Raw genomic sequence first — 17,403 nt, 5'->3', positions numbered from 1 at the left:
GAGAGTGTATTGGGTTTTTTGTATGGAATTAGGAGAGCTCTGCTTTAAGAATCTCGTTTTAAAAAAGAATATTGCGTGTAGAAACGGGAGTTAAACCTAAATATTGCAGAGCTTTGGATTTCTCTTTTCAAGCTTTGGTACTATTCATGTTGTCATAAGTCAGCCAGTTTCTTGAAACCCAGGCAATCCAACTTGTATAATTAAAAAAATTAAAAAAAAAAAAAAAAAAAAAAAAAGAAACCAGGTTGATGGGAAAGAAATGTGGTTAGCAAACAAACAAAAAAATTGTAATGTTGGTATAATAGGGAATGAAACAAAAGCAAATTTAGCATAGTCGTGTTAGTGGCTGGAATGAGCATATGATTAAATATATCCCCTCTAACCAGAATGGGCCTACATTTAAACAAAATAAGAAATGTATCATCCTATTCCTAACACAGAAGAAATACACAATTGAGAAAAAATACTAAATAATCCACATAGATGTGGCTAAGATGTCATAGAAAAGCAATAACCAAAGATTGATTAATAAATAGTGGAATATATAATCAAAGAAAAAGATTTAGTGGAAGACTGTCTCTTACCTGGAAGGAAGATAATTATTTTAAATTTGGTATTTAGCTCCTACCTCTGCTCTCTGAGGTGCAATTTTCAGCTCTGTGCTGGGGCAGTTTGTCAGCCCATTGCCAGTTGGATAACTATCAGCCAAGCAGATGTACCTTTTTGCATCTTTTTTTCTTTCTGTTCAGTAGATGTGACTCCATTTTAAAATTTTCCCTTGTTTTCTTTAATGCATAAACGTGTCAACATCACCTTGAAGCCAAATTGAGATGTTGAGATGACAAGGTTAGGACATATGAGAAGATATATAGTATACATGGAATGATATTGACAGAATTTACCTTCCAAAAATGCAGAAGCTGTTTAATTTTTCAGACATGAAAACATCCTAGAATTGTGGTGGTGGCAAAAATGAAAGGCTCCCTAAATTAGCTCTCAGATTCTTTTTGTTAACTTATTGTGTGGATCTGCATATGACAGTTCATTTTCATTTCCTTTTGTTTTATTCCTTCTTATATTTAAAAGCAAAACATTCCATTTCAACTTTGTCAGGCAGATGATCAGTTCGTACCTTTGTGGCATGTTTTACTGTTATTGACATAGGTGCTCCAAAATAAACATCAAATTTCTGAAGTTGGAAGTTTTTCAGGATTCTCTGTATGCATTACAATCCTGGATAAAGGCATGTTTGGCTAAACCTGCTTATCTTTTATGCAGATAGTCTGGTTGGAATTGCTGTACAGCATTGTTGGCAGGTATTTCTGAAACAAGAATGTGCATATATTGTTCATAAACTCTTTGGATTAAAATTCAGTGATCTCTCTCCTAAAGAGCCTTAGAACAAGTTTTTTATCAGAAAGTCATACCAAACAATAACACTTGTCAGAGTTCAAGAAGGCAGATTTGAACATGGGGATCCAATTTAAAAGCTAGTTTTCATAACAACATGTGTGTTAGAGTATAATATTTATTGAAGTAGGGTTAAAAGGTTTCTGCAGAGGCTTGACTTGTCAGATTCTGTGATACTTGCAGAAAATATATTCTGTTTGCATAACTGTGTGTTTTATACTCCTTAAACAGAATTTTCTATAAACTTCTTCTTTATTAAGACTTATTAGAAAATTAATCCTGTGGATTATCTACCATTCCATTTTCACACTATTTTCTATAAATCTGTTTCAAAACATTTCATGTTGTCCTTGGTCATAGGCACAACTTCTCCAGGGAAGGGGTGTTTGAGCATGACAGTCTGTAGAATGAAACTCTCTATCTGTACCCTACTCTGAGCCATCATGGTACTCCCATGTCCTACAGCTTGAGAGAAATTAGCCATGTCTTTTAAGAACTATCACTGGCAACTAATCTACATTTCATCATCTGGGATACTGAGCTCCCTTCACTCCTTCAAAGATGCAGTGTGTGTTTTCTTATTCCCATAGCGTATGAAATAAAATTCCAGAAAAATACTGTTTCAATGTCAATTCCATCTGTTTCAACAATAACTGTTGTGTATTTCACATATTCTGTGCAGTTAAACTCATCACTGTCTTGATTCCAAATACCTGAGGGCAGTAGGCTGAAATAAAATTCAAACTTAAAGTCATAAGATTCTGCAAGGCTATGTTTTTATGTGGAGTTTGGCATTAGTCTCTTAGCAAGTGGAAAAAGCAGATGCTGTGGAACATACCTGAATAAGTATAGCAGTGACTTATTAAAACTGTGACTATTACCAGAACTATTTTTTTCTTTAATTACTGTACTCATAAGTACTTGGAAGCATTCTTGGTGTGGTCCATGTGAGAAAAAAACAAGTCACTTATTTTTAAGACAACTAAAAATTCTCACTAGAAATTTCTGCACAGTAAATCAAGATGTAATCCTTTCCAAATAGTCAACAACATCCCAAATGGCAATATATTCTTCCATCGTGTTTATTCCTATACATCCATCTTCTGAAAAATACGACTTCTGCTACTTTAGTTGCATCATCACAGGCCACCTTTATTTTCTTTGACTCCTCTAATTATGGGAAACCCGAGAAAGCCGACCTTCCCATTCCTCACCCTCTTCATTGTACATCAGAAGGTGGTATTCTTGTCTGCCGCAGTTCAGACAATGTCAAAGTGGAGAGGGGAAAAAAAAAAGGAGAAAAAGAAAAACAATAACTAGGGCTGTCTGCCTGCCCATCCTTCCACTGTGTGAACAGGGAGGGTTTGAGGGAATATTTTTCATGGGATAGGGTTGCACCACGACTTAAAAAATTAAAATATATTGTTTAGATACCTCAATAAATGGAGTGATTTTGGGGAGGGAGACTTTTAGAAGCGCTTCTCAGTTATGCATTGCTGTACAAAGAACTGGTACCAAAGAAATTAATCTTTTTTTTTTTAAGTAGAGATACAAATGCAAACAGGGCTTTGGCTACTAATACTCAGATTCATAAGGACAGTTTTAGATTCCTGCATTTAAAAGATTGACCAATAAACCTGGGCAGATTTTTTAGTGCTGTGAATTTCTCATTAATTGAGTTTCTGTAGTGTTAGTTTGTAAGGAAGACTTCTCTATTTAATGTCTGTGACTGTTCATCTTGGGAAGAGAGATGCAGTCCTTGGGTAGAAAAATGGTACCTATTTTCCAAAATTCTTAATTAAATGAAAAATAGTTTTACTGTTATTTTACCATTTGATTATAATTAGGGTTTTTGGGGGGAGTTGTGTCTGTGACTCAATATGATTGCATCTTTTCACTGCTGAGAAATTTTTTAACTGTTTTAAAGTGTGTGTCTAAAATGGTAGTTATACATTAAGGTATAAGGTAACTTCAAAGACAGCTTTAAGAAAGAAATACAGATTTAAATTTTCTTTATCTTTGTCACAAAGTTTATTTGTTGATTCTGAAGGAATTAAATTGATAAATGCAGGGCTCAGGTAGCACCCTGTGACATTTTAACCTGGGTTCAAAGCTTCTCTTGTGGTTTAGCTCACTCAGAGAAGCTTTGATGTTCTTACATTCATTCACCCCTCATTTGCTATTGTCTTAAGTATTTACCTTCTGGAGTTTATTTAGGAAAGGTATTCTAGGATGTAGCAACGTATCTTAAAGCAGAACTGTGGTAGGATAGAGATGCTTACAGAGATGTTAATCACCTGTGATCTGTCATGTACTTACATATAAATTACAAGGTCAATACTAAACATGCATGATTCTGGATTATTAAATGTGAGGAAGAAACTATATGCTTCCTTGACAGATATGTCTGTCATTTCTTTTTGAAATGGTTTTCAAATTTGAGTATTGATTTTAATTTTTTTTAACTCCAACATTTGAATTAGAAAAAATCCTTGAAAGTAATTTGAAAAATAAACTTTTCAGCATATAGTTACTTTTTGTAGCCCTTGTAATTTTCAATATTAATTTTTCACAGCTTTGTGTGAGCAAATAATATGTATGTGCAGAAGATTTGGTCTGTCCTGTTCACTGGAAATATTAAATAGTTCATGAGGCATTTGCTGTCAAAACTGACTGGAACACCTGCCTTCTCTTCATTGCAAGGCTGACCTATGGGACTAATATAATTTATGCATGAGGTTGAAAATTAAACTAGGAAGAAGTAGCATAATCAGAGTACGCAATGTGAAATCAGAATTGAGCAGTTACAATGTTTTCTCAAGGGGAGAACTGCTGAGAGATTATTTGTTTGCATAATTCCTGAGTAACAGATTTATTTCTTCTATTTTATTTTAGAAATTATTTTTTTTTTCAATTCATAAATGAACAAAGCTTATTATGAAAATGAAATGGTAAAATAAGGATTTAAGTATAGAATGAAGAAAAATTAGTAAGATGGTTTTAAAGTCAAAGATAAATATTAACATAATGTTTCATTTAAGTTCAGAAAACTTAAGGATAGAAGGAACTTCAGGGGCTTACTAGTCTGCCCCATCACGGATTGCTCAGACAGACCATGGAGTCTCCAACCTGGACAACTGGCTCTAAGTAGCTCTGCTTGAGCAGGAGTGTCACCAAAGAGGATGAAAGAAACTTATCCAACACCAGTCTGATGCGAATAAGCAGACATTTCTTTATTCAGCATGCTGAGAACACAGGGGATCATTCCTCCAAAAGTGTTCTCTTACTGAAAAAATCCATTCATTTTTACACTTTTCTGTTACATAAGCCCAGTCTTGTATTTATCCTCTACAATGCTTTGTTTTGTTAGTTTTATAACTTTATTCTAAAACAACCATTGGTCAATTTTACTTAGCTCTACTGATTGGAATCTTCGATACTCAAATCAAGATAGGAAGGGTAAGGGGGTTTCCAAGCAGCACAAATGGTCCAATATCTTCTTGGTGAGGTTTCCATAGTTGCATACTTCAAACACAACACTCCTAACAATCCTATACATCATGCTTCACAATTTTCTTCCTTTTAATCACAACTATTTCTTCTATATGATCAAATCTCAATTATTTCATCAGATTAATTGCAACATTTCCCCCCTTTGAAAGTTTTGAAAATCATTTCAATACTTTCGTTATAATCCTAAAATTTGCTTATGAAATATAGATATATTTCATTCATTATATGTTTGTGGGAGTCTTGGAATTGATTCCTTTTCATCTTGTTGTCTGCCCACTGCTTGGATAATCATCCAATTAAGTGCAGTCTTACTGTTTATTTGTTTCTTTAAACAATAGTAAATCAAAATAATTGTTAAAAATATTATTAACAAGATTAATGCAGTATTAATCAGTGATTTTGCCCATGAACTCAGATTCCATCCCAGTCCACTAAAGATTTTATCTATCCAACTTTCTTGCATGTCTTATCGAAGCTTGTATTTTTTTCTAAATTTTCTAACAAGTCCAAGCCATGTTCTACATCTTGGGTCACATTTGTAATGTGTATGTAACAATGATCAATTCTATCTTTCAAATATCTACAAACCCCATGTTCTTTGAGTAAGATCTTATCTAAAGCCATTTTATTTTGTAAAGGCATGTTTGAAGTTGCTTGTAACTGCTAATTTACATCCTTGAAGCCCTCCCTGGTCACATTTGCCAGCCTTTCTAGCTGTCCTGTAAGTCGACATATCCATTCTCTAATCCTATATGTTGCTAAAGGGGTCAAGGAAGACTCCAAGGTCCAGCCAATTTTCACTCTCGTCAAACATTCATGCCATTCTTCATCTGTTTCTGACCTTTTTACCTATTCCAATTTCAAATTTTCTAATGTTCCTTTAAAAGGATCTTTCTTCCAGATTGGACATAACGTTGGCATGCCTCATGTTCTTTGCTTTACTTTACCATCTAACAGTAAATGAATTGTCCAAGTCCCATCACTCCTTGCCCAAACTAAGTGTCCTGGGCTCCTAACTGTACATCTTCTGCAACTACACATGGTTCCTCTTTTGGGTGTATATGTCTCAGTCAGTTGGAGGCTATTTTTAAGACCTCTGCAGAGACACTCCTACTTTAAAGCAGCAGATAAAGGGGGAATAGCCTGAATTATCATATCGACAGTACTACAATTATATATCTTTTCACATTTCCACCGTGACATTAGATTTTCCTCTTCTCAGTATGAGGTTTCCTTATCACCCACAACTGATCGCGTTTTAAAAACTAATCCATCCCAAGTAAAACACCAAGAAGCCTTAGACATGTACTGAATTTGAGATAAGATTGTCATTGACCAAATGGAGTCCAAATTTTTCTCCTTCCCCTGTGTTTGATTAGTTTTATCACATTTCCATTCCATGATCATTTGGCTTACATTTCTCTTTATTTGTTCATCATAAGAACATCATCCTATGTTCCAAGATCTTCCAATTTTGGCAAAAACAGAATTTGATAGTTTCTCACAATCAGCTCTACACCCTGGAGACTTCCATGTTTCCTAATATTCTCTGTTTGTTTCTTTCATCCAATTACAGGTTTCTGTTCACAACACGTGGTTTTATTTTCATGTTCTAGAATAGTAGAAGTCATGGTTAAGATTCCCCATGGAATGGACTCACCTACTGCTGCTAGTATTGGTAGGCAATTTTTGACATGTTCTGCAAATTGCCAAAGTCTTTGATTAATCCTAACATCAAATTTTCTTCTTAGGTTTTTCCTGTGAGGTGTATTTATTGTTGTGCCTCTGTTTGTCTTTTAATCCTTTCTTTCTTGGTCCGTGTTGGGACAACTTTGTCTGAATGACAGAATTGGCAAATAAAATTTCCTTGCTCTTTTTCTAATTTTAAACAGCATCCTTGCTTTGAAGTTCGGAATTCTTTACAAATCAATTCTTGTGTTGGACTTTGTAACACTAAGTCATATTTTGGGTGTTTTTGTTCCTTATTTTCAAGTGGAAGACAACAAAAGTCATCTCTACTCAACAAACAACAGCATTGACCTGCATTCTTCAAGGTAATACAACTTGTATTACCTTGAATAGTACTTCTGTGTCATTTACCTCTGACTCTCATTTTAGGTGGAATTATTTTCTATCCCTTTCCTAGTTCACTTGCAGTTTATCAGGATTAAAGTCTTGAATCTGTGTAAAATCACATGTCAGCTTCAGTGGATCTCCCCATCTTATTGATACTTCTAATTGTTCAGTTTTTGCCTCAACCCAGGCTCCCACTAACATTAATTTCCAAATCAATATGCATTCTCCCCAGACTTCAAGGTGATACATAAGATTAAACAGCATATCTAAAAGTCAGTTTTGAAGTCTTAGGATCCCTATTAACAATCTTCCATGCTGGTGAGGCTTTCTTCACTCTAGTATAATGTATCCACGCTTCTGATTCAACTATCTTAATGGCAGTAAAAGTAGTTAACAATCAGTTAACAGGAGTTAACAGTACTTGAAAAACTCCTTTCCAATGTTCCTGGAGAGGCTCAGAAGTCCATGTCTTCTCATAATCTCCTGGTTGGAAGTCATGAACCGGATTTTCCAAAGTTAGCGGTCAATTCCACACTGGGAAGCTTCTCGAAGCTGTCAAAGTTTTTCCTAAAGAAAGTAAATACTGATATAAATCACATTTCCCTTTTACATGCATTCCCACAGTAGGATTTGTAGATTTGTATGGTTTCCTATACAATATTTCATAAGGACTAACACTAGTCCTTGTCTTTCACTGTACCCTTATTCTTAAAAGGATGAGAGTCAACACCTGTGGCCATTTAATATTGGTCTCTTGATATATTTTACTAATTTTCTTTTTTATATTCTGATTCATCCTTTCTACTTTTTCACTTGATTGTGGTCTCCATAGAGTATGTAAGTCCCACTGAATTCCCAATGCCTTGCTTATATCTTGAACTATTTCTGCCACAAAGTGTGATCCTCTATCTGAAGACATCCCTACTGGGACCCCAAATCTTGGAATTATTTCTTCTAATAATCTCCTTACCACTTCTCTCACTTGATTGGTGCAACATGGGAAGGCTTCAGGCCACCCATAAAAAGAGTCAACTAATATCAATATCCTCCTGATCTAGGTAACTCCAAAAAGTCAGTTTGCCAATTGTCTCCTGGTTCAACTCCTGATTTCAAACTTCCTAATGGTGGTCTTTTTCAATTAATTGGATTATTTTACAAAGTAGTTTCACATGTCATGCTTATAGATTTGATAATTCCAACCATTTTACAGAGACCACAGTTCGTTTTCGTAATGCTGTCAATGCCTCTGCTCCCCAGTGACATTCCTTCGGTTTTATTTGAGCCAATTCTCTCATAAGTGGGACCACCACCTGTCCTTGTATATTCACTAGCCATTCTGCCAATTTTTTCCTTGCATTCATTAACTGTCCCAAGTTTTCATCTCCTTCTGAATATTTAGGTTGTTCCCTAGGTAATTTTACCTCTTTTGTAGGTATTAATGCCATTTGCATTGAAGTTTTTGCCACAGTCTTTCCTATCCTATCCACTACTCTACAGCTTCCTTAGCAGTTCCTGTTTGGTGTTCTTTACAGTGCATGATTGCCACAGCCTTAGGTTGTTGTACCGTTTTCAAGAGCTCTGATATTTCTTCCTTATACTTAATTGATGATCCTTGAGCTGATAAAAGTCTCCTTTCTTTCCACATAATTCCATGTGCATGGATTACTTCAAATGCGTATATTGAGTCAGTCCATATATTGACCAATTATTCTTTTCTTAATTCCAAAGCTCATATTAGCACTATTATTTCTGTTTTTTGAGCTGATGTGTTTCTGGCTAGTGGTTTAGCTTCTATAATTAGGGTTTCAGTAGTTACCTTATATCCAGTGAAGCATCCTTCATGTTCTACATAGCTACCACCATCCATAAATAATTCCAAATCAGGATGAGATAAAGGAGCATCCTTAAATCTGGTCTACTGGAATAAACATAATCAGTTGTCTCCAGGCAATTGTGTTCCACCAGGCCCTCTGTCTGTAGAGTATTCAAAAACACTGCAGGATTGACAACGTTAGTAGTTTTTAAAACATCATCTTGTTCCAACAATACAACTTGATATTTTGGTGTTGTGCTGGGAGACAACTGATGGCCCCCCCTAAAACTTGAACATATGAGGTACATATACAGTCATTTTAGGTACCAAAGTTAACTTACATGCCTCTTGAATCAATGTCACTGTTGCAGCCACTGCCCGTAAACATCCTTCACTTACAGTGCCCAACTGTTTGGAAAAGTATCCCACAGGTCTTTTCCAGTTTCCAAGGTATTGCATCATACTGCATCAGTACCCCCGATGCAATATGTTGTATCTTGTGTACAAAGAGCTGGGATTTCTATTGATCTACCCTCTTCCCAGTTGACTGTAATTGACCTGGTATTGCCAATCCCTGACTAGACACCCTGCCAAAGACAAATATGCTAAGGAGTCCTAATGATGTTCTGATTCTCCCAGAGTTTTAACAGAAATGTGGGAGAAAGGGATTCTAAGACCAGTCTCTTTAAGTTCAACATAGAACTGTGCTTATAACTCAGGAGAGGAAAGAGAGAGGCACGTGATCCATGGCCTTTTTCTGCTCTGTTGCGACTTTAGACAAGTTAGTTGGAGCACTTGTTTGTCATTTGAGTTTCCAAAGGTCCAGAACAGTGTTAGCAATATTGACTTATCTTTGTAAAGTGTTTGTTGTGTGAAAAAATAATATATAAATGCCCTCTGAAGTGAAATGATATTAAAAAAGCTGGGTTCGAAAAAAAAGTATGAATTCTTTCTTTCAGAATGTCCTCAATTACCAAGTAAGAGCAGTAGGCAGAGGTTTGATAAACATGACTTTTAATTGATCATCTAGTGTTTCAGTTATATAGGAACTCTCAAGGACTGTTGTATCTCCTTAGTGTCTTGCTTTAGTTCTTAATACAATGGCCATTTAAAATAATGTCCAGTTTAGCTTGTGACAAAGTGGTGAAGCTGCAGCTGCTTCTGTAATCTTGGTCCGCTCAGTTGTAGACCCTTGAAAATAGTCTGAAATGGAGTTTTCAGCTTTTTCCTTCCTGGACCTTTCTTCTGTTTAAACATGCAGTTATTTCATGGAACTGGAGTCTGGTGAGAGCTCCTCCTCTTAGATTTACCTAAAAAAAAACTGGTTAAACACTTGGGATTGCGAACTTTGGGATTTTAATAGTTTGTTGTAGAATTTATAGAATTGATTTTGGATGGTCTTAATACTGTTGACCTCATATTCAACTTTCCTTCTAAGATTCAAGTTGGTTAGCCATTTTTTAATTACTTTTAACAGAGCAGTGGATAATAATTGGTTCTTGAAAGAAAATTTTCCCTAGTGAATGTATTACACTTTTAAAGCAACTCGGATAGATTTATTGATTCTGGCTGGAAATTCAAATTGTAACCTTGAACACTTTGTGATCTTCCCAGTGATATGTCCAAATTACTTCTGGTGCCAAGTATTATATTTAATTCACATTATTATTTAAATTCTTTCTGTAAAAATATATTTAATTAATTATTTACTAAGATATATCACTGATATTTGCAGAGCAGAAATAGTAATTTTTTTCACAGTATCTGCTATCAAATTTTGTCATACAGATATGTCTTTCTACTCAACTCTTATTTCAGTATTGTAGTATAGATTCTGACCTACAACTGTATAAATAATGACCTTAATGTATGGTTATTCTGTGCATGAAATCACATTAAATACATGTGAACCTATAAACACTTCTTGTGTGGGTAAAGATGAATAATAATCTATGCCTTATAAAAGCAGTCAATAATCAGCAGTCTGCATCCTTGTCTTTGTAATAAAGGGATTTTTTTTAAATGCTAATTAAGCACACACCTTGGACAACTGGACAACTGTATACTTCAGTATTATGTTTGAAGTTTTTTAAGCTGTGCAACTGCAGCTATCTAATCACTCACTGCTGCAGCCCTGCTAGTTTTTTGCTAGAGTATTGTAAGAAAAAATATGTGTCATGCACCTCTTATCATCAGTACGGTTTTAATCCAATAAATTCAACATATGAAAGTACACACGCAGCAAACTGGGAAAGTATTTCTGCAAGGGCTGTGCAAGTAATCTTCTGCTTCTGTTTGAGACAGAATCTGAACATATATCACAATCCACTAGTTTTCAAATACAGGTTTTTTACATTTCCATTTTATTGAAAATCTCTAGCAAAGGACAAAGGCTTTCAGTAATTTTTCGCTTTGAATAGTAACACATCCTCACTAATCATTTCACACTGAGCCAGTGGCACAAAAGGCTCTAGTTTATAAACACATGCGTAAAATCAGTAATCCTACTACATAAAGTTCTGCAATTTAACTCTTTAGTGTAAAAAATACCTATTGAACATTTTACCATTTTGTTTGTGCCTAACAGTAAGAGCTCTTTTGAGACATAAACCTTGCATGCACCTGTCAAAGGGATTCTCCAGATTCCATACTCATGCCTGTATGTAATTTAGTAACTGAATAACTTTATCTTATCTTCTTGTTTCAATTTCAGATTAATTTGGCACTGCTGTACAGTGAAGTTCTGGTAAGATAGTGTCTAGCCAGTGGCGTGTTAAGGTTCAGTATCAATGACAGACCAGTGAGTCCCCATTAATACGGAATCCTTCCAAAGATAGGTGATAAAACCCACCTTAGTTCTGTAGTCACACCTTTAAATAAAAATCAGTTGATTGTATTTCAGGATGTTTCTGAAGCTACAGGCTGCAAAGAAAATACGAAGAATTAGTTTGAAATAATTGGTACAGCTATTAATTATCAACTTATGCACAACTGTTACTTACTCAGGTCAAATATTTGTTGCTCAGATTTTGCTATTGAATTAGTCTGACAAGTAGCAGAAAATGTGTGGCTGCATGGTTGCAAACCTGAAGGGGAAATTTTAAAATGATTGCACTGATGGATTTGCTTTCTATGGAAAGGAAATAATCAATGGGACTTGATTTTTACTTATCAGTACTTCAGGTCTGTGCTGTGGCATCTACTGACTGCTGGCTAGCAGTATCTGTGAAAAGTGCTGAGGAAATGTATCAACCAGTAATTAAGAAACAAATATGAAGAACAAAGACACTAGAAGCAAAAGTAGCAACTTGATAATATTTCATGATACTGAAGGAAAAAAAGGACAGATACCAGGAGGTACAAAAGTGTAGGTAATCTTCTAGTGCCAGAAGCACATGCTTGCTGATGTAACTACATCTCCACTAGCAAGGTTTTCCTGTTTAGATAGGCAGCAGGGAAGTTTTGCTACTAAAGGGATCTTGTGTTTACCTGGCTAAGATTAAAGAAAAAAACACAACCAAAAAACAACAGCAAAACAGCAAAACAAAACAAAACAAAAAAACAAAGCACAAAAAAACCCACTAAAACAAAACAAAAAACCCAAACCAAACAAACCAACCAAAAACCCAACAAAACCAGCAAACCAACCAACCAAATAAAAAACCCCACTTTTGCATCTCTGTCAGGTTCTGAAAACTGCCAAGGGACCTCTGTATCATGCTCTGTTCCAAACATTTTGTGTGCACACAGTCTGGTCTTGGAAGGAGCTGGAGGTCCTTCCTGAACAGGACATGTTCCAGTGTTAGCTATGATCTCAGACTTAATTCTGTGCTTCGTTGAAATGCAAATTATATTGCTAAAGTTTTTCAATTGGACTTTAAAGAGAGTTACTAATACATTAGAAGGCTGCTTCTTCCCCTTGAGGTAAGGTAAAGTGAAAAGCGTCTTCCTTTCAAATAAAATTATTTTTCTATTGAAAAGGTGAGAGTTTTACATGCAACAGCTTAGCTTAAAGTATTCAATAGCAATATATAAGAAATACAGTCTAACAAGCAGTAATAAGAAGGCCACCTAGGACAGTATAAAATGTTTACATCTGTCAGAGACATGCTGTAGGTACATGACTGGTTTCCCTCAGAAATGTTCTGTTTGAAAGGCAAATACATCAACTACTTCAGTAAAGAACCTTTTGTACTTCAGAAAGTATTAATCAATCAGCTACAAAAATCCTTTACACTGTCCTTTCTTGTTCACCGTATGTTTATGTGGCTCCTTTAGCTGGCAGCTACTCCTCCCGGCAGCTGTAGAGTTTTTAGCACGGTAGTTCAGAGGTCCCAGCAAAGGTAGTAAGGGAAAATGGGCTCCCTCTGGTGAGTGGTTGTCAACTGAACAACCTAGCTGTCTTGGGTTGTCTTAGTTCAGATTTTTGTCTTCAAATGGACTGTCACGGTACTTAAGCACCTGCATGTACTGGCATATAACGTGTTCCTAGCAACTTTCAACACTCATCATCTTTATTTCCTGAAGTAGCATAGGGCTTGCAACATAAATCTTGCCATTTTTCACCAGCTGGGAGGGAAGGTTAAGAGGCTGCTGGAAGCAGATACCTATGGAAATATAGGTATTACAATTGAGTCAAATAATTTTGGTGTGCTTCAGTTCCAACTCTGGTCTTTGTATATGGCCAGTGTAGTTAGTTAATATTTCTCAGGCATTTCTCGGTTTATCCTATGCTGAGCAACTTGTTACCTTTACTTTTTGTAGGATGCTGGTCTGAATCAAAGAAGCATTAATATGCTGTCCTTTTATAGCAAGGGTATTTATACACATGTAAGACCAGAAATTAAAGCTCTCTAGGAAGCCACTTTGCTTTATTAATTCAAACCTCTCCAGGTTTAATGGTAGAGGTCTGTCAACACTGTACATCTAGGTACTACATTACCATCTCCTAAAGAAGATTTGACTGAATTTTTAAAAGCTGAAAAGGTCATTAAATTTGTCATTTAAACAAGGTTTCTAAATTGAATGTTCATGCAACGTTTACATCTAGAACAGGCATCGCATCTTAATGGAACTGGTAAACTGGAGACAGCTGGGTAGAAATTGTTTCAAATCTTGCAGGTTGTTTGCTGTGGGTGTGAGGATCTCTAGTCCTTGATCTGGCTACAGAGTAAGTTTATTGAAATTCTTGGGTCTTCCTTTTTAAGTTTTCAGTTCTGTGTGATAACCTCTGTCTCATCCTTTCAGTAAATACCCTTCAAAGGGTGTTGTGAAGATAAAAAGGTGATGTTAAGGGGACAGAGCAGGAGGAAATGGGAATTTCAGCCTTGGATTTTTCTCAAACAGAAACAGGCCATGCAAGTGAAATAGGTGTGCAGCTAGATAATTCTAAACATATCTCAAGCCCAGGTAATAATGACTGAATTAAAAACCCCATCAACTGGCATTGTTCAGCTTAGCTTGGAGGTTTGTGAAGCTCAGTTGTCTTTTTTATGTTGTTACTAGCTGTGCCAGGCCTGATCCAATGAGGGACTGTTTCCTTCTCTTTCATGGCTCAGTGGTAGTCAAAGCTGTTCAGAACATTGAATATTAATGGATTCTAGGCAGAGAAACTGTAGAGTTCATTGTGCTCAGTAGAGCAAGTAGATAGATGTATGTCAATGAAAGTCTTGTGAGTGTGGTTAATAGTGTCAGAAACATGATCAGACTGACTGCTTTGGATTTGGAAGGTGCACAGATGGTTTTTTGTTGTAATCTACAGCTTTAAGTAATATTTAAATGGAACATAATCGGAATTTTATTAATAATACTAAATTAATGTGAAAATAATTTATATGAAAATTAAAATTTATCTCTTAAGAGTACTCAAGGAAAATAAATATCATAAAACTGAACAGCTGTAGCTATCAAGAAATGAAACCAAATTAATTTCTCAAACCTTCTATATGATGAAAATCAAGAGCATTTCCACTGGGCACTTTCTAAAATTGCAAGCTTAAACAATATGGTATTTGTCTTAGTTATAAAGAATGCCCTTTTTGGTCAGATAATAGAACAGGTATTTTTAAACAATGTTACCGTGCCTTCTAATTTCAGGGATTATGAATTTATTTTAAAATAAATGTATCATATTGTCCATCCTGGAAAAAGGTTTTATTAATCTTTAATGTTGCTGAGAGTTTAAATCCATTCTTAATTTCTCTCTGATCTTACCTGTTCATCACTGATGATTCATCAGAATTGCAGGTGTCAAGCTGTTGACATTTGGATTTAGCCATTTAGTAATTTTATTAGTACTACTAACACGCTTCTGCTAAACGGCTATCATAGGATTATTTCCATATGTTAAAACTTCAGATCATCTCTTCTGTGGCCACAAGGAACTGACATATTGAAAGTAACTGCCCAGTTCCAAGCCCAGTTACTTTCTCATTTGTATAATGTAAAAATTTTATTCTGGATGAGGATAAAGAACTTGATACTTTCATATTACTATGAAATATTGATGTCTACTAATATATATATATATATATTACAAGACTGCAGTACATTATATATAGTAGCATAGCCTACCTTCTAAAGAATATCCATGACATTCATTCTTCTGGCCTTGTTAAGGATATTCTGGGAGCTGTGTGATGCCAATGAAGAAATTTATTTCACTTCAATGCAACTGGGATCAGCTTTTTAACTGTACAGCTACATGACTTGTCCTTCACTAAGCCATCACTCTAGCATCTAGCATATCATAATAAATCTTACTGTAGTAAAAGTTAGCAGGAACTCTGCTGACATAAAACCAGTATAAATACAAACAGAGGCTAGGCCAAATTGTTTAGTTCTGTTCAGATCCCTGACCTTTTGGAGTGGCTCCAGCATTGTGTAAAATATTCTTTTTTTCTTTTTTATTTTTTTAATGACTTTTATGTACTCACATATGAAAACTAACAGGATTTCTGTTATTGGAAATTCAAGTGTATGGAGTTCTACCTGGTCCCAGCCATCATAGTGCTTTGTGGCCCTATGCAACTCATTCTCAAATCGAATGGCACCAAAATCAGAATGAAGCTGGAAACTCATGTAATTCAACTGCTGGAATTTTATTTTACAGAGGAAAATGCAACGGCTCTGTGATCTTAGTCTCATTAATTATCTTTATATTAAAAGAGTAAATAAATTTATGAATATGAATGGGTGATGAGCCTTGGGTCATAAGATTTTTAGCAGTTTGAGAAAAGTGCCATTTCTAGGCTTCTTCTGCAAGGATAATGTCATTTCAATATTATTTAAACTCAGAGCATTTGCCATTGACTTAATTAGAATTTGTTTGGGTCCACGTGTTATCTGTCTGGAATAGGTATTACAAAGGTACCTAGCACCAGTGTCAGTTAAACACGTCATTTCCCATTGATTCCCATACATTTGATTTATGACTTCAAACAGGAGCAGGGAAGGCGTTACAGGCACCCTAAAGCCAACCCCAAGCATTCCCATTAGCGACAGAGTTAACTCCTTCCTAGGAGAAGGCATGGTGGAGGCTCTCCCTTCCACCGCAGGTCCTCCAGAACGTGTACCATCTGAATTCAGCACTAATGCAAACGTTCAATAACCTAATTGAAAAGCCATTTCCTTCAGATAAGGAAATTTTCTGACCATCAGTGCAGTGACAGGGCATGGTACATGTCACTATGCAGTTGAAGGAACGAGAGATGGCAAGCTGTGTGTGTGTGTATATATATATATATATATATATATATAAGGAATGCATTTCCTAGCATCGAGAATAAAGGATGAGGAAAATGGAAAGGTCGTCCAGGGCTCTCTCTCCTTCCGTGAGCTCGCCGTGAGCTGAGCCTGGCCAAAGGCACTCACCGCAGTTTCTGCACTGGCCCCGGGGGGGGTTGGCTGCGGCTGAGCCCGGGGCTACAGTAGAGATAAATGCACGGCACCTCTCGCTGGCCCCTTTCAGACTTCCCGTCTGATCGGTGCCGGGGCTCTCCCTTCTTCAACTCGGCATCGCGGGGGCTGCGGGAAAGCGGGCCGCCCCGAGGGGAAGCCAGGGGGAGCGCCAGGGGAAAGGGCCGAGCGGGGAGCAGAGGGGCCGGGCGCGGGGAGACTGCCCGCCACGTCCCCAACCTGCCGGCTGGGGTGGGTGACTTGTCGGGTGGGACCCCGCTCGTGTGCGCCGGGAGGCGAAAGGGCTCTTACCTAGGAGTGGGAGTTCCGTACGTCCCGCTCCCCCCGCCGGACGCCCTTCAGTCCTAAAATGCGGGTACACCACTGCTTACCACCCCGCAAAGCGGCCGCGCACAGATGCCGGCAGCTCACTGTGCGGGGCCGTGCCGTCCCACAGCCTGCTGTCTCTTCCCGCAGCTGCCAAGCCCGCGGCGACGGGACGTGTTTCCACCGAAGTAGCCCCGCTACGGGTGCTACGGGCAGTGTGAGCCGCAAGCTTTCTTTTTTTGTGTGTGCGTTGGCTCGAAAGCAATTTGAAGATTAAAGTGAGGCAGAGGCGGTAAAGTCACTTTTAAATGTTGGGGACTGTTACTTTGCTGTACAGTAATAAATGTTGTTTCGATGGAGTTTCTGAA

General features: G+C 36.8%; 1 long non-coding RNA gene across 1 annotated transcript; it reads right to left on the bottom strand.

Annotated features, from left to right (window-relative positions):
• Window positions 1–4,619: 4,619 nt before the first annotated feature.
• LOC135413395 (uncharacterized) lies at window positions 4,620–17,403 on the bottom strand. The gene is made up of 4 exons (XR_010430211.1): window positions 17,021–17,403; window positions 15,386–15,443; window positions 8,816–8,993; window positions 4,620–7,566 (listed from the first exon to the last, which is right to left on the bottom strand). It is a non-coding gene; the product is annotated as an uncharacterized LOC135413395 (long non-coding RNA).

Source organism: Pseudopipra pipra, chromosome 1, assembly GCF_036250125.1.
Source record: "Pseudopipra pipra isolate bDixPip1 chromosome 1, bDixPip1.hap1, whole genome shotgun sequence".
Lineage (NCBI taxonomy): Eukaryota > Metazoa > Chordata > Aves > Passeriformes > Pipridae > Pseudopipra > Pseudopipra pipra.
The sequence above is the reverse complement of the archived record's forward strand: the minus strand, read 5'-3'. Positions and strand labels throughout refer to the sequence as shown.